Raw genomic sequence first — 22,519 nt, 5'->3', positions numbered from 1 at the left:
CAGAACACCGGCAGAGGTGGCGAAAGGAGGAGGCAGGCAAAAAAAACATAATCGACAGTGCCTGTGTCAACCGGGATGTGCCAGTCAGGCCCGCCGACAGAAACAGAGTGGCCGCCAAACCGCTTTTGTTGAAGCGTGATTTCTCATTTTATATTCATCTAATTGTAAATGCATCTATTGTATATACCCTGAGGACTGGGGCATCAGCTCACCAGCCAGATTTAATCAATATTTAAGGATAGAAGCAGTGGGCTAAAAACTGTATTAAATCTGAATAACTGGTTTTGTGTTTCTGATGCGTGTTTTTCTTGAATAATATGTTCCTTTAATAGATGTAGCCATTGTGTAATTGATATTTGGCATTTCTTTTTCCAATTAAGTAATATTGTTTTTTTGGCGATAGCTAGAGACATGAGTAAAGGTATTAATTTGGGAGGTGTCACCTAGGAGGCATAATGAAGGGAATTTTGGAATTTTGGTTTTGAAAATTCTGTTAATTTGTTAGCAACATCTGTCCAGAACTGATAAACGGGAGGGCATAACCAAAGTGCATGAAAGTAAGAGTCTTGTATGTTTAGGTTGCAGTTAAGTACATCTGTCCGAGGTTTCTAGGCCCATTTTGAACATCTTCTGTTGTGTAATGTGTGTTCTATTCACGATCTTATACTGGATTAATTGAATATTTGTGTTAGTACTAAAGATAAAGCTATTTTTACAAACTGTTTTCCAGAATTCCTCATCTGTGTTGATATTAAGGTTTTTTTCCCATTGTTTGACTGGTGCTGTTGTATTGATATCTATAGAGGATATTAAAGTATATAGTTTTGTGAGCTTCTTTACTGAGTTACTGATTGTATTGATATGTTTAATAATTGAGGAAGGTTGTGCAATATATGTAATTCCAGTTGTGGTTTTAATAGAGTTCCTGATTTGTAGGTAGTAATAATAGTGTCCTTTCCCTAAATTAATTTCTGCATTAATTCTGAAAAAGGGATGTATATATGTGATGCCTTTCTCTTTCCATTTTGTATTGTAAAGTGGCATATGATTAATTGTGAAATCCGGATTATTCCATATAGGTGAGTTGATGTGTGGTACGAGCTTGTGATTTATCAATGTATACGTTTCCACCAAGCCGTGAGAGTTGTTTTAATCGTCAAATTCTTGAAGACATTTTGTTGTTTGATTTTACTTGTGAGTGATGGAAGATCTGAAATGATTATTTCCTTATATTCTGCTTGTTCTAACTCTAGCCATGGATTTTGGGTAGTATCATTTCTGATCCATTTACAAAGATATTGTAATTGCGATGCTAGATAATACAGTTGAAAATTTGGTGCTGCTAGACCGCCTTGAGCTTAATTTCTTTTAAAAGTTTTTTTAAGATTTAAGTTTTTGTTAGCTTAATTTTGGATTCTTGTTTTTCCAGTAAAATTTGCTTATTATTTGATTTAATGATGTAAACCATTTTTTGTTTGGTTGTACAGGAGTCATGGTGAATAAATAAAGGACTTTAGGTAGTATACACATTTTAACTGTTGCAATTCGACCTAAAATGGAAAGTGGTAGATTCATACATCGAGTTAAGTCATCTTCTATTGTTTTTAACAGTGAGGTAAAATTAAGGTTAAATAAGTCTGCGAGGTTTGGAGAAAGGTTTATTCCTAGATATGTAATTGTCATGATCACAGTCTGCTCCTGTCAGTTCCCGGACTACACTTCCCACAATCCTCCCTGCCAGTCACATGTTCACTCCACACCTATCACCTGTCGCCACATACAGCCATGCACACACTCCTCACTAATCACCACACCCAGCTGCAGCTTGTTACCTGGACTATAAAAGGACTCTCACTCACACCATCCAATCGCGAAGTCTTGATTACCCTGGGTGTCGATTCTAAGCGTTTCCCTGTGTTTATCCTGTTTCCCTGTCTGTTCCTGTTCCTGCCTTTGACCCTTGCCTTGCCATCCTGTTCTGTGAATGTTATCTGCCTGCCTCGATCTACTGCCTGTACCCTGACTATGATTCTGCCTAGCCCTTGCTGTTCCTGTTTGCCCCTGCTTAGACCCTGCCTGTACGACCACGCTTACCACTGTAAATAAAAGCTTGCATATGGATCTTACCATGAGTCCCGCTTCGTTACAGTAATATTGTTTATTGTAAATGATGTGTCCTGTATACTAGTGTCCTGTGAATTCATGTTCAGTGGTAAAATTGTTGATTTAGTCCAGTTTATGGAATAGTCTGAAATATTAGAGTATTTATTGATGACGTTAATCATTTCTGAAAGTGATGTTTTGGGATTTTGTAGAAAAAGTAATATGTCATCCGTTTATAAGGAGATTTTATGATTCATGTTTGATAAATTACTGCAGAGGTGCCTGGTTAATTATTTGTTTCCATGAAAATTGCCCATTCTTTTTCAAAGTATTCATTAAAGTCTTTATCTTTGAGTAGAGATATATTCATCCTCCATCTAAATGATTTTTTTGTAACCACTGTATTATTGATAGTTATAATGATTGGAGCATGATCGGATATAATAATGGGATTAATTGTTGTATTTAAAATGTCTGGCATGAGGGAGTTGCTTGTTAAAAAATAATCAATATGCGAATATGAATTTATGAACTGCTGAAAAATAAGTGTATTCTCGTGAAGTTGGGTTTGTAAGTCTCCAGCTATCACCAAGACCTAGGTCAGCCATGTATTGTTTAATGATTTCTGTAGATTGCCACAGTTTAAAATGCGGTGGTGTATTTGATTTATTGTACATTTAATATTAAGATAGTTAGCTTTATTCAGTATTTCATATATAAGAATCTGTACCTATTGTATAATAGACAATAAGAGCCTACGTACATTACACATTCAATATCAGACAGACATAACATAAAACAAAAAGAGCGCTTGATTTCAAATGAGTACACAGACATTTGTTTTGAAGGTAGCTTACAGGTGTTTATTTTATGTCTTGTATTGCTTTTACTGGCGATATATATATGTATACTTTTTTCTTGCCTTTGATAACAGATTATAACCACGATATAGTCTCATTTCTATAAAGCTGACCATCAACATATAGTCGATCGACCGTGAGGACCGCTTTCCTTCCATTCTGGTGAAACTGTTTCATAATGGGGATTAGTATTCTCCATCTGTCCTGGATGACCCGTGGAAATTGATCGTTAAGTCCGAAAGTAGTTCCTCGCAATTCTTTACCCTTGCTCTTGACCAGTTCTTTCTGTTTGTAATGTTCAAATTGGGGTGGGATGTGGGCCTTTAGTATCGGCGTTTTTCTTGTTGTTAGTTCCGAGGCGGTGGACAAGGTGGGAAGTTATGTTATTGACAGTTTCTTTTGGGAGTTTAAGAGAAGAGCATGAAATCTTTGATCGCTTGTTCCGGGTTGTCTTGGATTTGTTCTGGTATACCTGAGAAGACCAGGTTATCTCGCATACTAAGACATTGAATGTCTAATATGGATTCTTTCAGCAGTTTATTTTCGGTTTTCAGACTGTTGATTGTTGTTGTGAGATCTGATACCTTTGTATGCATGTCATTGTTTTCTTGTTGCAGCGACTCTATCTGGGACTGACTAAAATCAAGACTGGTTTTAAGGTCTTTGATATCTTGATGAAGTATTTCAAGAATTGCCAGTTTGTTATAAATCGATTCTAGAAGACCCACCTCTATCGTTGTCGTATCTTCCTTTGACTCTGCTGAGTATTCCCGGCGTGGTTGTTTCTTTTGTGGTTGCGGCATGTTGGTCAGTCTGCAGAAGTAGTCGTCTATGAACTTTTCCAAAGTTTCCATGGTGGGTTTATCCAGTTCTGGTATTGACATGATGAGATTGGTGATAGTAGTTTAGTTATAGATGATTGGTCTGTTTTGTTTTTGTTTTTGCTGTGTTTAGTACACCGCCATGATGGATCACCCGTAGTCTCGCGAGACCGTCACTGCATCTCCGTCACTGACAATCACAGTCAGGTCACTTTAATCACAATTTAAATAACAGATTATTTTCATCCTACTAAGAGAAACAACGCAAGTTGACGTTTAGTCACGGGTTTGATTTACTGACACACAGACAAAGAATATCTGACTGTACATGAATCATTAATATCAGATCATGCATTGTAATTAACACAGTTACTTACATGTTGCTTTACTTTCGAGTCCAGGCACTGCACAATATTTTGTAATCTTCAACGGCATGTTTATTGCTTGGTAGCTCAATCCGGTTTAGAACCACGTAGGCCTATGTTACTTAGGCTACCTATTCTTATTGCATGTCATGTGCAAATCAGTGGGCGGGGCTAAACAGGCAGGGATGAAGTAGGCGTTGATCTTCTGCGGAGGTGGTGCTTGCTGCCCTTTGACGTCATAGATCCCAACTTTGAAAAACCTGTCGTTTTCTGGGTCTGGTGTCAATAAAAGCTTTTATTGGACTAACGAGTACGTTTTCAGCTCTGAAACTTACAGGATATTCTTATACCTCTTATATGTTCATCACCCCTTTAATTAAAAATACAAAAGAACAAAGTTTATTTAGAGCTAAATTACATATAATGTATTAAATTAAAATTAAAGGTTTGGGACAACATGAATGTAATTATGAAGGAATCGATTTTGGGTGAAATATTCCTTTATGTATTTTAGGAGTTTGTAGCCAGATGGGTGAGTGGAGTGTGATTTATAGTCCTTCACACATCTGTGCACTAAAGGACTCATTGGTGATAATGAGCTGCACTTATACATACCCTACTGGATATCAGATCATGAAAGTGTTCTGGACCAAAACAATAGATAAAAAGGAAACAGAAGTGTTTCCAGATCTGTCTGAGGACCCTGAATACAGTCAGAGGTTTCAGTATCTGGGAGATAAAGAGCAGAACTGCACCATGAGGCTGAGTCATGTGACACTGAAGGATTCACACAAGTACTATTTCAGATTCATCACTGATAAAGATAAATGGACCGGTAAATCTGGAGCGACTCTTTCTGTCACAGGTGACTTTCATGAGGTTTAGCTCTTCTTCTGTGCATTAAGTTGAATAATAATCAGTGTATGACAGCAGCAGTAGATGTAATGAGTGAGTTGTGTTCAGATCTTCAGGTGGAGTCTCCTGAGAGAGTGACAGAGGGACATTCAGTCCGTCTGACATGTAAAAGCAGATGCATTCTGACTGACAGAGCAACATTCATCTGGTACAGAAACTCACAGCCATTAACTGAGAGAAGAGACAGAAACAATGAACTCCTGCTGGAGTCAGTCAGAAGAGAGGATGCAGGCAGATATAGCTGTGCTGTACACGGACACAATCACGTCTCTCCCACTGTTTATCTCAATGTCATGTGTGAGTATGCATTTAAGAATTTTACAGTACATTTTGTGGGAGCTCTTGTTTTAAACTGCCCTAAAATCACAAGTCTGAAAAATAAAAACAGATTCAGATCTGCGTCTCTTGTGATCATGCGTCTCTTAATCACTTTTAACTCTGAGAAGGAAATATAGGAAAGATCCTTTACAAATACAGTGCTTCAGAAGTATATGAAAAGGCATATAAACTAAATAACTTTATAAATAAGTGTAATTGTAGCTGTAAAATATTGTAAAAATGCTATGAGGAAAAAAATGTTAATAGGTTAGCTCCCGTACCTCACAAAACTGTAAAAGATCTACTGTAACTGGACTGTAAATTTGTTTTTTTACACAGTAAAATGCTGTTCAATGTAGATTTTAGAAGTGGAAAAAAAGCTAAATCACATTATAATTTACAGCAAAATACTGACTGTAAACTGACATTCCTAGAATTCCCTGTATGACAGTTCACATTTAAAAGTATTTTGTTTAAATAATTATGTTTCTTAATTGTTTTTGCTATCAGTTATACACGTTTGGTTTTATGTTACATCTTCTGTTGTTTAATGAATGTTTATTGCATTTTTTTTTGTCATGTGTGTCACCATGATGGTGTTTTGTGTTTGTGTGAATGACTCTGTACACTTTCAGTATACTAACACAATTCAGTTTGTGGAAAAGATATTTGTGATTAACGTCTTCATTATTCTTTATGTGGTGTCCTCTTTTACCATCTGCATTATTGTGGTGGTTGTCAGTATATGTTAAAAGTACAAAACATATTGTAGTAGCAGTGTGCATTGTTGGATTTGTTGGTTTAAACAGCTGTAAGAGAACTTGGATCAATATAACTCAAAAGGTGCTTCAATCTTACAGTGAATAAGAATTAATATTTAACACTTTCTCAACTATTCGTCCACCGATAAATTGAGGATACGGTATGTTACCAGCTCTGGTCAAAATATCCCATGGCCAGCGGTAATAATATAAAGTTATGATCATGGATTATGAGCAAGGTAACAAAAATCGCCAGTTTAATGCAGTAACTTGTAAGCACACTGCACAAGTCACTTGTATATGTGGAAAAAAAATCAAACAAGACTTTATTGAACTACTCTATTACACACAAACTAATCTAACGAAAACACATACACACCTAGGAAAGGATAAATACACATCCGGACAGACCGGCTTCAGCTTATATTGCCAAAGCAAATCGATCACAGGGATGCAGGGAGTATGGCAACGCGACGCAGCATCTCGTTCCCTTTCTCAGGGAACTATGGTTACATACATAACCTGAGATGTTCCCTTTCGAGGGAACTCGCGCTGCGTCCGACAGGATCGTTTTGGGAACGATATACCAAAACGCCGTAATCCCAAAATTCCTGTCCGTGTGAAACTGTGGCACACTGAGACAGTAGAACTGCGGATCCTGGAGCTGCGTCCAGGTCAAGGTCATAATACCTCACAAAAGTGAGTGGCGAGGACAAACCGGCCGCATCGCAAACTTCTTTGAGGGAAACCCCTGAAATTAAGGCCTAGGAGGCCGCCATACTCCTGGTAGAGTGAGCTCTGACAGCTAAAGGACACTACTGACCAGAGACCTCATAGGCAAGTGAAAAAGAAGAAAAATAGCCATTGTATGCAAACAAGCACCAGCCTGACCAGCTGCCATATACGCTTTACCCACCACCCCTGATGTAACTTTTAGTGGCTTAGTGGGAAGCGTAGGGGCCTTCAGGGACGATGCTGAAACCGGGGACAGATAGCTCGCGAGCGTCTGTTCAACTAGGAGCACCACCCCATAGCCATACTCTTTCAGCCCCCTTATATCTGAGTAGTATTTGACTTGAGGGCTGAAAAGTCTTGACGAGTATGGCTTTTTCCATGATCTAGATAACTCGTCATGTAGATCAGGAAAGAAGGGAAGGCCCCTTGTTGGAGATGATATATTAGATGTTAGGAAACGCTCGTCTAGTTTGATTTTAGGAGGAGCGCCCTGTTTCTCTGCTGGCCATTCAATATTTAATTTAGACACAGCACGAGTGATCACCTCCACCAGCTCCTCATTTTCTGGGGAAAGAGATGGCGAGTCTTCTTCCCCCATATCGATGTTCAGCACCTCCTCAGAACTTGAGTGCTGAAGCGACGAGCCCTCTCCCTGGGTGGAAGAAGCCACTGGGTAGAAAAGCCGACAACAGAGAGGATGGATGGATCTACCAGGTGAAGGCTGAGAAAGAGCACTTATGCCATCTCAAGCCCCGCTGATAAATCCATTTGTGAACCCCATGACATCTTTCTCCTTTCTAAGCGGGTCCAGAGCCATGAGGAATGCTGGCCTGCTCACTTTCCTCGAAAAGTGAGAGGTGGGAGCGGAGCATTCTTAGTGGATGCTTCTCACAATGCTCACATTCAGCCCCCTCGAAGGCTGAAAGAGCATGCTCCGCTCCCAAACACATAAATCGTGTGTATCCCCACCCGTAAGGAAGCGGGGGCAGGGAGGAACACACAGTTTAAATGTCTGGTTCGCCATAATCAGTGTGGAAATATTGAGCTGTACTATATCGGGACAGACAACAAAAAATAAGACAGACAGTTTCACACTGATCGCTTTGCTGAGGCAGAAAAGCCGGTATGGGCGGATGTGTATTTATCGTTTCCTAGTCATGACGTCACCCGCCCGTGACGTTCACTCTCGCCTTTGGACTGGTTGACAGACGTGCATCAGATGCAATTACGCTGGGGGCGTTCCCAAAGTGATCCTATCGGACGCAGCGCGAGTTCCCTCAAAAGGGAACGTTGCGAATTGTTTTTTAAGTGGAAACAGTGGTGCGTTGAACACCCTGTTCTGATGACACAAGTGTTGCAACTATGGCAGCTGAGAAGTCCATTCTTTGTGTTCTTTTTGAAGAATTTTCAGAGCCTGATGAAATCGGTATACATACATGTTTAATACTGCAAAAGATGCTTAATATTACAGCCACTTCCCTTGCCGTCCAGAATAAAAGAGAACATCCCAATCGAGTGAAGGGATTTGTGGTAATTGTGGTTCCTAATTATCGTGATCCAACATTTGCCTCACATTTCAGGATGAAAAGACAAACATTTCAGATGAAGGATAATTCACTTCTCACCTCTGAGACTCTGTTATGATCTATGACCTTAACACTCTGAGGTCTAAAAACGCGCCGGCGCGTTTTGCAGGTTTTTTTTCACATTGCAGCAAAACAGACTTAAAATACTCCGTCATTTTTTGTCATAGAAACATAAGTAATACATCAATTGAAACTATAGAATATCTCCTTTTATTTGTATACACTCAGAGTAAAAACAAAATGTTGTGCTTTTTGTAAAATAAAGAAAACTAACATGATGCGTGATCTCTCATCTCCCTCTGAACGAAGTCCAATCTGATAGTTCTCAGAAAATGAAGTGTAACTTAGTGAATACTAATCACAAAAAATTCATACTTATGTCTAACAAAACGTTGAAATGTCAGGTTTTAAATCGTGCAAGTCAAATCGAAAACAAACATTCTGTGTTTATGTAATCTGTATGAAACGAGAGCCATGTCAGAAGTCCGTGATTCAGCTCATTACCCACTAATGCGGCCACACCCACGGAGCCAGCGCTATTCACAGGCAAATTCAGAGACAACACATGCATTCATCATCTCAATCGTGTATTTATTGCCTTGAAAATTGTTTATCTGGATGAAAAAGCCATGGTTAGCGATCTCTGGAAGACATTCAGTAAATTCCTGTTTGTTTTCTTCTATTGATAAGTTTTAAGTGAGTTTTTGTTTCTTTAGCGCCCTCCGGCTGTAGTATGAATTGGTAAACACCATTCATGGAATATCGTCTTCTTCTTAGGTGAATTTGTGGACTAAAATGCACAGAGCGCCCTCCGGCTGCAGTATGAATTGCAAACACCAGCGCTCATAGAGATAACAATGAATATTAAATAAAAAATAACTCGTCTGTATAGAAAATTGACATAAACATATGAGAATCCTATATTTCTCCAAATGTGCATGCTTTTAAACTAAAAGCCTATATTCAGACTCTTTGCATCACAGAAATACATTATATTTTAAAGTATAATATAAAACCATTATTTTATATTGTAATAAAATTTTTCTGTATGTTTCATATACCATGATGAGCTTGAGACATCACAGAAGTTTTTTTTCACAGCCTACCTGACTGAAATGCCTCATTAATATGCAAGTCTTTTCAGGTCATTACTATTCAATTCTTTTGTCTTCACAGGTGAGAATGAGCCATTATTCATGGAGATTCACGCCTCCTCGCATACTGTGTTTCTTGGCAAAAAGTGTCTTACAAAAACTAAATCAGTATATTGTTATAAATGAAAGAGTAGTCAGCATAATTTTTACATAATTTTGAAGCAAAAACTCTAGTCTACAACCTTCAATACCCAAAAGTCTTGTGAACACAGATTTAATATACTTTTATTGGCCTTATATCAGTGACTTAAGTTTTTTGTTTTTTCAGTAACCACGCATAAACGTTATTCCTTCAAAAACACAAACATGTACACACATGTTCCTCACATATTATGGTAGCCTAGTTTGTGCTGAATACAGTGTAATGACACTTGTGTCATTAATATGTTTATGAACAACTGAAAAAAGCACAAATGTCAGGGCATGTCAAAACTTCTCCAGGCCCCAAATCAGCCTCAGACTCCAGAGGGTTAAAAGGCACCTACTGGTGATTAATTCATATCATTGGCAGCAATTTTGAGACCTTTTCTAAAAAAGAGAGTGAATTCATTGAGGTTTCTGCTGGTTTAAGAGAATGGAATGTCTTTGAAATGCATAGGTGGGCACACAGGGTGTCCTGGCGAGTGTCCATGTGTTTGTTTTTTGGGCCTCAGTTTCCTGATAAGGTTTTGGATTTATGCCTTGCAGTCAAAAGGTGTTGCTTAGCCATCTGGTCTAATGGTGCGTTCAAGTCCTCCTGGGAAGTTTGTATTTACGAGGTGGGAAGTCGTGTGTATGTTGGTAGGTGTGTTCAAGTCACTTTCGTTGGAGTATGATGGCGGTGTGCCTTCTCTAAATTAATTACACAAAATAACAACACTTCTACTTTTTCAACATGTAGAGCAAAGAATGTGCATTGGTTATATGTTGCTTTTTTATGTTTTTAATTAATTATGTTTTTAATTTAAATTTTTATATTATGACGCTATCGTATTGTTTGCTGGGAATCAGCTTACTTCATTGTAAATAAAAAAGGCTGACAATGTCACTGCTAAATACTTAAGTATTGTGGTATTTCGCCATGTTTCTCACTGTCACGCCCCCAACTTGTACAGATCAGGGCTTAAAGAAAATCCCGAGCTTCCCACTCGTATTTACGACATGGTGGTGGTATTCGTGTGTGTTCAGCTCGTAAATACGATCTTTCTGATATGACTTTAACGCACCATTAACGTTTGTGGAACAAAGGAGGGTCTCTTTATTGATCAGCTCTGTTAATACACATGTAACGAGTGCACAGGATCAGATTATCAAACCAACTTTAAATTTTTAGGAAGCTTTTAACCTCTTGAACTTCTTATGTAAATCTAATGTTGGCTCCAGCTTGGCTGACGTTTACAGCTCACTCGACACATTTGTTGCCCTGTGTCGATGGTAAACAGGCAACCATGGACCTCTCCCTTTGTCTTCACAAAGATCTTAATCAACTCAGATCAAATTACCCAAAACCAAGCCCGAATTCTTTGGTGGCCAGACGACCCAATACACACACACACCCACACATAGAAGAACTCTCTTAAGTTAACTCACAAGTTAAATTACTCCAGAATGTATATGATGTATTCCTTTTTGTGTATGCATGACTCCCTATTATATGAGCATATGGACACGCCCTGAGCCGTTTCGGTCGGCCTGACCCCGCTAGGGGTCAAACGGGAGCACCCCCAAGTCCGGGGCCCTTATGTGGCAGTACCGGCCACATCCAGAGGGTGGCAGACTCAACGTCCCAGTTCCTGGCTATTTGAATGGGCTTCTCTGCCATTCGTATAATGGTGGACCGGTCACTTTCTCGATTCCCTCCGTCCCCCGAACCCATTATTTGCCCGATTACCCACTATAGTGGGCAAATGACCAGGTGACCACTGCTGACTGCTCCTAAGCCACGCCCCCGTCCCACGAACCCATTATTTGCCCGATTACCCACTATAGTGGCCAAACGATCAGGTGACCCGCTGACCACCTCCAGGCCACGCCCCCATCCCAAAAACCCACTATTTGCCCGATTACCCACTATAGTGGGCAAATGATCAGGTGACCCCCCCTGACCGCTCACTTGGCCCCCGAAATATGAATTTTTAAATTTCAACAGGAAAAAAGACCATAAATCTGGAACCCAAAAAGCTATCCTTGCAGAACCGGTCTCGTTCGAACCGTCTAATTGAATTCTACACACGGTTCAAATTTCAGGGGCCCCCGACCTTGGGGGTGGTCTTGTTCGACGGGGCACATCGAGCCCTTTCCAGCAACACCCTCCCCGAGCCAAGGGGTCGTTGCGTTCCCGAGATATAAGGCAAAAATGCCAAACCTTTGACCGCCCGTAACTCCAGGACCCCGGGTCCCAGGACCTCGAGGTTGGACTCGTTCGATAGAGGCCCCCCGAGACCTTCCTTTGATCTGAATTTCAGAATTTTTCTCCACAGTGTTCCCGGGTGATATGAGCCGAAAACTCAAAGATATGCCACTTTCCCAATAAAACCCTATAACTGTACTAAGCACACTCAGTCGGATGCATTCCATTACCTTTTAAGTCATTTGGGACCTTCTGGTACTTAGGATTTTTTTTAAATGAAATGTGTATAAGACGTGTTTTGCATCAAAAAAAGACATGACAGTAAGAACGTTTAAAACATTTATTATAACAACAGAACAGAACGAGAAAAGAACATTTAAAACAAAAAAAATTGAAAAAAACAGTTTCCGGGCCCTCTTTGCCACTTTCATAAGCATCATTCTCTTCAGGGGGGAGAGGTGAGCCCGAGGGAAGCCCTTCTTCCTCGGAGTGCTGACTTTGCGCCTCTTGGACAGTGTAGTCGGCTCCTGAAAAAAAGCGAGAAAGAGTCAGCAAACACACATACTCGGCGCACAAACGGTTAAACGAGCCCCCCCGTGAGAAGACGGACTTACGGAAGCGGATTCCCTCGGGCGTTTCTCCCCCGACGGGCTGCCAGGAGGCGACGGGCTGGAGGAGGTGGGCGGGCTGCCGGCCGCTTGCCCGAACTCTTCCCGGCTCTCTTTCCTGACTTCTTGAAGGCCTTCTGGGCCTTCCTCACCCTCCATGGCCGCCTCGAACAGGCGGCGGTGTTCGGCCGCCTGCTTGGCGTCGAGGTTTAGTGCATAGAAGCGGTCGGCCGTGGAGGTGTCGTGGCACATGAATTGTGAAACTCAGAAACTGGTGGAAAGCCGCGGGGGAACGCTTACGTGAGTGGCGATGGAGGTCAGGATGTCGGTGAAGGTGGGACTCCCCGGGAGGCCCATCCCAGCCCATGCTTCCTGAAAATACTGGTTCAGGTTCTTGCATGAGCTGGGCTTTGAGGTGAAAAATAATAATAATAATAATAATATGTTTTATTTATTTAGCGCCTTTCAGGAACCCAAGGATGCTTTACAGAAAGTTGCAATATAATATGAATACATATAAGTATAGAGTCAGTATCAATCAACCAGATGGAACAGACAAAGAAGGTTAATCAACATTAGACTTACAAAAAAACAAGCACAGTGCTGGAAAGTTGAGGCAGAAAATCAATTAACAAAACATAAAGTGAATAAGTGTGTTTTGAGGGCAGTTTTAAAGGTCTGAAGAGAGGAGATATCACGAAGGTTTTGTGGTAGCTTGTTCCAGAGCTTAGGAGCTGATATGCTGAAAGCCCTACCACCCACACTTGATAGACGGAACTTGGATACTGCAAGCAAGTTTTCAGTGCTTAATCTCAGAGTACGGGCAGGGACATAGGGGATAATCATTTTGCAAAGGTAGGAAGGTGCTAAGCCATGACGAGCCTTAAAAACTAGAATAAGAATCTTGCGGTAATTAACAGGGAGCCAGTGTAGTTGCTGTAAGACAGGGGTGATGTGAGCTGATTTTTTGGTAAAAGTGAGGACCCTAGCAGCTGAATTCTGAATGAACTGCAAGCAATTTATGACTTTTTTGGGTAGACCATAAAGCAAGGAGTTACAATAATCAAGACGTGAAGTTATAAAAGCGTGAACAACAGTTTCTGCATCTTTGAGATTTAGTGAGGGTCTTAAACGGACAATGTTGCGAAGATGGAAGAAACAGGACTTGACAAGCTGATTGATGTGGGGTTCAAAACTTAGCCTAGAATCGAACAACACACAGAGGTTTCGAATAGTGGGAGAGGGTTGAACCAGGACACCGTCAACGTTAACAGAAAAATCGTGTTGGGTGAGATCAAGGGATTTAGGACCTACTAGCAGAATTTCAGTTTTTTCCATATTCAACATTAAGTAGTTTTGAGCCATCCTTATTTTGAGATCGTGTAAGCAAGATGTTAAGGAAGGGGGAGGAAAAACAGAGTTAGGTTGTACAGTGAAATAAATTTGTGTGTCGTCAGCATAACTGTGAAAATTAAAGCCATGGCGCCGGATGATCTAACCTAGGGGAAGTGTGTAGATTAAGAATAAAAGTGGACCAAGGACAGATCCTTGAGGCACTCCACGGGAGAAAAAGAAGTATTGTGCTGTTTCACCTCCAACCAAGTAGGGCCTCATGTCCAGGAAGTCCGTGAGCCACCCGTACTCCACGCCACTCAAGGCCAGTTGTGCTGCCCCGAAGGCCTGGTTCGTCTTATGCGTTGAGATCTGCAGAAACAGAGACAAGCGTGCGGCGTAAGAGGGAGAACCGTGAAGAGAGAGAGAGAGACGGAGAGACAGAGAAAAATAAAAGCACTCACGTTGATGACAAAGCACCCCTCCTTTGATCCGGTCTTGGCCGCCTCATGTTCTGGAACACCCCACCGCGATGGCCGTATATACAGGCCAAGTAGGCGGTGAGGTGCCCATAGAAGGACCATTGCAGGGCCCTGTCGGCCGTCTCTCTGAGATGGGCTGCGAGAAAAGAGAGAGAAGCGTTAAGTGTCGAGGTGTGCGCGAGGTCAGACAGATGAGTGTGAGAGGAGGCAAAAACTCACCCAGAATGTCAGGGATGGCGGCCTTGGCGGAGGCGACGCACTGGCGGAGAGTGGCCTTGGCGATGAGGCGGCCCTCCTTGGCCTGCTTCACCCTCACCTCGTGCATGACCACTTTCCGCCGCACGGACCGGATCATCGTTTTGATCTCCCGGTTTAGCCCCACCATGACTGTCCGGGAGAATTGGCAGGTGGGCGGCGGGGTCTCGACCAAGTAGGCCAGGAACTGGGCCACATTTTTCAGGTAGTGGTGCACCGTCGGCTCCGCGATCTTGGCCTGGTTCAGGCTGTTGTGCCAAGACCGCATCCTCGCCGTTTGGTTGAGGAAGCCCAGTCCGGCCAGGTCGGTCTGCCCCGCCGCCATGTAACCAATAAAGTGGCGATCTTTGAGGCCATGTTGTTCACGAGCCTCGGTCAAGGATCCGCCCCCTCCTGGTGGCCCCAGTACTCCTCAAGGAGGACGTCTACGAAAAGAAAACACACAACGGGGTCAGAACAGAGCGAGAAACATTGGCCGCAGAGCAAGACGGGGAGAAGCGACAGAGCGCGGTACTCACTCAGGGCCGCCACGTGGTCCAGGAAGGGGTGCTTTTCTTCGCCTGGGGAGGAGGAGGTCGACGCCTTGGCCGGCGGCTGGGGGGCGGGGGCCTTGGGGCCCGGGTCCTGTCGGTCTGCCTCCTCCAAGGGCAGGGCCAGGGGCTCGTCTTCCTCTTCCTCGGCCTCTCCCGGCGCGAGGGGGCGAAGGGAAGACAGCAGCCTGCTGGTCACCCGGGCGAGCTGGCTGGAGGGTTTACCCCGCGACCTCCTCAGCAGCAGGCGGTAGCGACGAGTCACCTTCCTGAGTGACTCGCTCAGCATATCGACCTGCCTGCGGAGGTCCTCCCGCTCATCCTGGCAGCTGGGGTTGTTGCAGGCGCTCTCCTGCTCCCCCGCCACCTCCTCCGCAGCAGCAGCATCAGCAATGGGGTCCTCCAGGTCCCCTGCTAGGTCCAGGGTAGAGACCATGGCCACGGCCGGGTTGGTGGCCCGCAGGTTGGCGAGACCCTCCATGATCTTCTTCCACTTGAGGGTCTCCGTGGCCTGCCGGCGGGCCGCGACCATGATCTCGGTGTGGGTGGCCAGGTGGCGGTCCATCCGGGAGGTGTATTTTCCTCAGGCGGGCAGGGGGCAGGTGCCCTTGCGCACGTCCACCCTCCCGGATGGAATGGCCAGTAGCAGCTCTCTTTCGGCCTTATTGCGGACACCGTGGCTCACCCCCAGGTGCTGGCTAAGCTGACTGTAGCCACGGTGGCACAGCGGGCATTCGCTGTTAGGCATCGTGTATGTATATATATATAGGGTATCGAGGATATAATAAAATACAACTATAGATAATAAAATAATTAACAAAAGCAAATATATAATATATAATAATAATGGCAGTGAAACACAAGGTGCGTAAAAACAAACGGTGAAACAAAAGTGCGGAAGTTGTCGGCAACCGTGGTGCAGTGAGTGAGGGTGTAGGGTGATCAAAAGTGTGGTGCAGGTGAAAAAAGTGTAAATGAATGACAAAGATTGCCGGGGCAGAGGCCTTTTATAAACTTTTGGTCCAACTTCAGCTCAAAGGGATGGGAAAGAGGACCGAGGAAAAGGCCAACCAATCAGGGACGGGAAAATAAGGGATGGGAAATTGGATCCAACCTCAGTTCAAAGGGATGGGGAATTGGAACAAGTATTGCATCATTTATTTAAAGACACAGTGTTTGTATATGATATTTCACATTTAATGTCAGTTTTTATGGATTAAAACACTCTAACTGTACTAAGCACACTCAACCGAGCGGATTCGTCTAATTTCCAAGTCATTTTATGCTTCACTGGCATAGAAAAGGCAGTTTCCGCAGACCCATTATTTGGCGGCCATTACATAATTGTAGCTCCCGAACCTGAAGGCCCCCGACGTTGTTGGAAAGGGGACACCGAGACCTTTCCAACGAGACCCTCCACGAGCTCCGGGGCCACTCGGTCCCCGAGATATGAATTTTTAAAGTTTCAACAGGAAAAAAGACCATAACTCACTCGAACCGTCTAATCGAGTTCTACACTTGGTTCAAATTTCAGAACGATCCGCCGCGTTCCCACGGAGATATTCGACAAAAACGATCCGGCGCTTTTCAAAATGGCGGCGCCCATAGAAAAGCGCCATTTTTGGCCAACTTTTGATCATAACTCGGGAACGTAAAGCCCCAGAACGCTCAAACTTTGGTCAAAAAGTCCCCTCTCCCCCACGACCTGAACACATCCGTCGCGGGCCCCGTGGACGCCCCTTGGCGTATCGCGGATCCGCGGGGGTCCCGAACTTTCGTAGGCTCTAGCTCCCCAACCCGGGGGCCCCCGACCTCGGGGTTGGTCTTGTTCGACGGGGCACATCGAGCCCTTTCCAGCGACACCCTCCCCTTGCGTCGTTGCGTTCCTGAGATATAAGGCAAAAACGCCCAGACTTTGACTGTCCGTAACTCCAGGACCCCAGGGCCCAGGACCTCGGGGGGAGGGCGAGGTCGTAGGGCCGCCAAACTTTTCCGTCTGACTCGGGGGCTCGTGGCGAGAAGAAAAATGGCGCCCCCTGGCCGATCGGCCCTTTCTAAGCGGTGCCTGCTAACCCACTATGGCAAACTCATTCGAATAATGGGCGATTGGGCTGTTTTTTTGTTTCGGTCAATAAAAACCTTAAATTTGGAATCAGGACCTAGGGGCATCGAACGCCAGTACGTGGGGCCCTCGGTAACCGCGTGTCAAAGGGCCAAATTCCTCGGATTTCGGGAAGTGCCTGAAGAAAAATGGCGCCCCCTGGCCGATCGGCCCTTTCTAAGCGGCGTACTCGAACCCTCTCTCTGTGTCTGCCATTCAAGTCAATGGGAGAAACAGGCCCCTACGTACGGCCGGACTCGAAATGCTTGGAAAGCGGCTAGGGCCCGTGACGGCAGCACGTGCCGAGTTTCGGGGCCCTGCGACCTTCCGTCTCCGTACGGGGGACGTCCCGCTTCGCGCTTATGCATGGGGTCGGGACGAGAAGGAAAACGGCGCCCCCTAACGGATTGGCCCTTGCAAAGTCCGCGGAATTGGTGTACGAAAACCCACTAAGGCGAACCAATGCGAATAATGGGCGACTTGGATGTTGCTACAAAGGTCCCAGGGGCCCCAAATTTTGCACAATGGCTCCTGGGGGCCCCCCCGAGCGACATACTTAAAGCGCCTGGCTCTAGGGCCCAGGGAACAAAATTCCAGCCTCTGACCCCAATTTTCTCTCAAGATCCTCTGTCACTCTTGGGTCGTCAGAGGATTCTGAGTGATTTTTGGTTCCGAAAGACCAACTTTTTTTCCAGAAGGTCCTAGGGTTTCGTGCTTTGGGGGCCCCCGGAGAGTCCGAATCTCAAATCTCGAGACGTTACGACCTTTCGTCTCCGTACGGGGGCCGTCCCAAGCTATATTTATAAAATACTGCCTTGGCGTACGCTCAAGTCTTTTTTGACCTTTCGACCCCTGAAATAGGTCCTAGGGCCGCCAAACTTTTCCGCCTGACTCGGGGGATTGTGGCGAGAAAATAAACGGTGCCCCCTAGCAGATCGGCCCTTTTGAAGTCTTTTTTTTCCTGCTTTTCAGTGATGTAATGGGGAGTGGGATGTTGCTGCAAGGACCTCAGGGGCCCCAAATTTCGCACCGTGGCTCGTGGGGGGGGCCTGAGCGACGTATCAAAACCGCCGCGCTCTAGCGCCGAGGCGAGACCTTCTCAGCCTCTGAAGCAGATCTCTCTCTCGAGGCTCTTTCACTTATACACTCAAAGAGGCCTTTAAAATATTTGATTGGGGGGAGAGGGGCGATTTTACGGGAAGGTCCTAGAGCTTTGCGCTTTGGGGTCCTCAGTCGGGGGCCCCCGGAGAGTTGGAATCTAAAATCTCGAGGCCCCGCGGTCTTCCGTCTTCGCGCGGGAGACATCCCGCTTTATATTTATGCCACTTTGGCACCCCCCGCGACAATAATGGCCGAATGGAATATTGCTACAAAGGTCCCGCGGGCCCCAAATTTTGCACGTTGGCCCCTGGGGGCCCCCCGACATACATATACAAAGCGCCTGGCTGTAACCCCAAGGGAAAAAAATTGCGTCACCGTAGAGTTTCGCGCTTCGGGCCCCCTAGTGGGGGGCCCCCGCGGGGTCGGAATCTAAAATCTCGAGGCCCCGCGACCTTCCGTCTCCGCGCGGGAGTGGGTAATCGGGCAGATAATGGGTCCGTGGGATGGGGGGCGTGGCCTGGAGGTGGTCAGCGGGTCACCTGATCGTTTGACCACTACAGTGGGTAATCGGGCAAATAATGGGTCCGCGGGATGGGGGCGTGGCCTGGAAGCGGTCAGCGAGTCACCTGATCGTTTTCCCACCATAGTGGGTAATTGGGCAAATAGTGGGTTCTTGGGACCCTGACCTTCACTGCCCACTCCATAGAAACAACAGCCACTCGTTTAATGGGAGATCGGGCGTTTAGTGTGTATTCGGGACAAGCCTACCCCCTTTACAGTGCAATCGATGGGAATCGGGCGTTTAAGGGGTCAGCGGACGGGGGTGGGTTTGGGGGGGGTGACCGCTCAAACCTGCAGTTTCCTTTTGAGGTTAATTCGAAAACTAGAACTAATGTTAGACCATATATATATATATATATATATATATATATATATATATATATATATATATATATATATATATATATATATATGCATAATAAGTTATAATCCGTTGCAATCCATATCCATATATACATAATTCCCTTTATGGTTGATTTATGTTTATAATTGATCATAACGCAGTATACAACTAATTTACAACCAAGAAAATTGCCATGTAAGATCATCCATGAACGGAGCCCACCAAATTAACACAACATCACATTGAAAAAGATCAAAGAGATTCCCCAATGAACCATTATTGAGCTGTAAAACCTAACCCATGGAACAAATCTGATGAAAGGAGATGTCTCTCCCATGTCTGCTTAATTTCAAACCAGGGGTGTGTAACAAATTAGCTTGAATGGGTGAAATATATGTATAATTAAATGATAATGCAAATACTTTTACATTTTTACTGTATTTTTTACAGAATTGTTCTGCCAACCACAGCTGCCAAGATTTTTTTTGTTAAAAAAAAAGTATGTATGTATAAGAAGCTGCAGTCTTCAGCATCACTGTTAGTACACCCCTATTATTGGAACAGTCATATATGAATAAATACTGAATATACTGTAAAAACTACCTGATACCTGTTGATCCTCCAGTGAATCCAGTGATCTCCATCAGTTCATCTGCTGAAATAATTGAGTCTGTGGTCAAATTTACTTGATTGTAAGTGTTTTTGTATTTTTTTCTGTGTTAGATCCTCCAAAAAGCGTCTCAGTGTCCATCAGTCCATCTGAAATTGTGTCAGGAGATTCAGTGACTCTGAGCTGCAGCAGTGATTCAAACCCACCTGCTCTGAACTTCAGCTGGTTTAAAGGAGGAATGTTTGTAGGATCTGGAAGAATCTACAGCATCTCAAAGATCAGCTCTGATGACAGTGGAGAATACAAGTGCAAGTCCATCAATGAACATGGAGAGAAATACTCTGATGCTGTGACTTTAAATGTAAAATGTTAGTTTTATTAATCATATTCTGTATTTTAACCACATAGACCTGTTTGCGTCCTTATTTGTCTTTATATTTTGTCTTATGTAGTCCTGTTAAACATTTACTCTGTGTTTTTATCTGTATTTCAGCAGTCAGACATTTCTCGTCTGTAGTTGTTGCTGTTGCTGCTGGTGTTGGTGTTTTACTTGGTGGAGCATCAGGTGCTTTCATCATGTACATTTGGTAAGGCGTTCCTCTGTTTCATACAAATGTAAATGTACTTCTGTATGTATAAGTCAGGGGTGTCCAATCCTGCTCCTTGGAGGATTAGCCTCCGTACAGATTTTTTTTTTTTTCATAAGAAAGTTCTCCAAACATTCAGTTTTGGTTATGGGAACGTTAAAATGTCCAGTTTTCTTGATGTTAGAGGAATAAAAGGTATGATGTTCCTGAAACGTTATTTCAACTTAACTAAAGTAATTTGATTAACAAAATACAAACAAACAAAACAGCAGAAATAAAAGCAAATAGTAAGAATTAAACAAAATAGGACAATTCCGCTGAAACATTTGTTCATGCTGCAATGGGAGTCATGGATGGGTTTTGTACTATGCTTGTACCCAGCATGCATTGCAGCATGAAGCTTTTGATTGTCACCATTGTTGAGATTCATACGCTGATTCTTGATGTCTCTGTGTGTCTAAACGATACAGTCATTAAAAATGTTTGTGTCTTATCATGAATTTAAAACTTGACTTGGCTTTTAGTGGTGTTCATCGCCATAGTAACTTATGCTCCACAACTAACCTGCTCCAGGGCAGATTATGTTCTGGATAAGTGATTTCAAACTGAAATTGGGCCAATCAGATGTGAGCAAAGTGATAGTGACACATCCAACACAATAAAGTCACTCCTTCAGTATCTCTTCCTCCAAATTAAATGTCACTATATAGCAGCAAAAACATAAATAAATAAATGAAAATAAATAATAATAATAAAAAAATAAACTATGAAATTGTCTGGCTTTAATGATAATTACTTAGAATTATTTTATGATTTATATATGATTTATATAATTATTATATGATCTATATTATTAATCCATTACACACAAGCAATTTTAGTTTATTATTAAGCATTTAGTTTTAATGAATATTAATATATACAGATCATATATGTAATATAAATAAGCTGTAAATAAACTTTAAATATGATGTGACCTTACATTTTTGAGTCTCTTTCGCTATATATCAACTATATAAACTAACTTCACAAGTTTCACTTACACTGATAGAGCAAGATAATTTCTTTTATCTGTCCTCTTTCATCAGTGTAAATGAGTTTTCATTTTCGTCAATCTCTTAATCTTCAGCAAGAGTTTTGAATCGTGCTGGCTCTCTCGCGAGAAGTGAATCATAGTTTGTCTCTGCAAGGCATGTGATTGGCTGTTTGCCACTGATGTCACACATCCATGTGCATGCGCTCCACAAACTCAGGATCAAAGCTTGAGTTGACAGAGAAAGTTTATGATCAGCATCATGGTACCAACAAAGCCAGATTGGAGTTGTTTGGTTTTGTCAACTCGAAACTAATCCTATAACCCTGAGTTTGTTCAAACTACCATCATGGTACAGGCCCCTGATATAAGTTTACTCCTTGCTTTTTTTAACCATAATAAATGTCTTATAAACACAGTTACAGCAACCAGAAAAAAAAAACTAAAAGTCAAGGGTCAAGAGCCCAACTAAAGCAAACACTGATCACCATAATGGTAATGCCAAAGAAGACAATAAAACATCAACATCTAAACCTTTTTTAATTCTCAATAAGAACTTTAGTAGACATATGACAAAAATAAAGTCAGTCCGGGCTGTGTTTCCCAAAAGCATTGTAAGCCTAAGTTAATCGTAGAGACCATTGGTGGCAATTGTTCTAAGATCAATTTAGGCTTACGATGCTTTTGGGAAACGCAGCCCTGGGGCCTGTACCATGAAGCTGGATTAGCTGGCTAGCCAGGTAAGTTTCAGATTAGTTTGCGCTAATCCTGGGTTTTAGGTACTATGAAAGTGACTTGGCTTTTAGCAGTGTTCATCACCATAGTAACTTACGTTCCACAGCTCACCTGCTCTGGGGCAGGTTATGTTCTGGATAAGAGATCTCAAGCCAAAATTGGATCAATCAGATGTGAGCAAAGTGACAGTGACACATCCAACGCAGTAAAGTCACGCCCCAGTTTCCCTTCCTCCAATTTAAAGGTCACTATATAAAAACAAATATTTAAAGATGAAATTGTCTGGCTTTAATG

The 22,519-nt window shown here is 43.1% G+C and overlaps 2 long non-coding RNA genes across 2 annotated transcripts; both read right to left on the bottom strand.

The window, feature by feature from the left end:
- Positions 1-2,943: 2,943 nt before the first annotated feature.
- On the bottom strand, positions 2,944-4,294 carry LOC125264907. Its single transcript, XR_007184166.1, has 2 exons — positions 4,162-4,294; positions 2,944-3,995 (listed from the first exon to the last, which is right to left on the bottom strand). It is a non-coding gene; the product is annotated as an uncharacterized LOC125264907 (long non-coding RNA).
- A 7,979-nt stretch (positions 4,295-12,273) lies between these two features.
- LOC125264952 lies at positions 12,274-12,703 on the bottom strand. The gene is made up of 2 exons (XR_007184178.1): positions 12,562-12,703; positions 12,274-12,474 (listed from the first exon to the last, which is right to left on the bottom strand). It is a non-coding gene; the product is annotated as an uncharacterized LOC125264952 (long non-coding RNA).
- Positions 12,704-22,519: the final 9,816 nt, after the last annotated feature.

This window comes from Megalobrama amblycephala, linkage group LG1 (assembly GCF_018812025.1).
Source record: "Megalobrama amblycephala isolate DHTTF-2021 linkage group LG1, ASM1881202v1, whole genome shotgun sequence".
Taxonomy (NCBI): Eukaryota; Metazoa; Chordata; class Actinopteri; order Cypriniformes; family Xenocyprididae; genus Megalobrama; species Megalobrama amblycephala.
The sequence above is the reverse complement of the archived record's forward strand: the minus strand, read 5'-3'. Positions and strand labels throughout refer to the sequence as shown.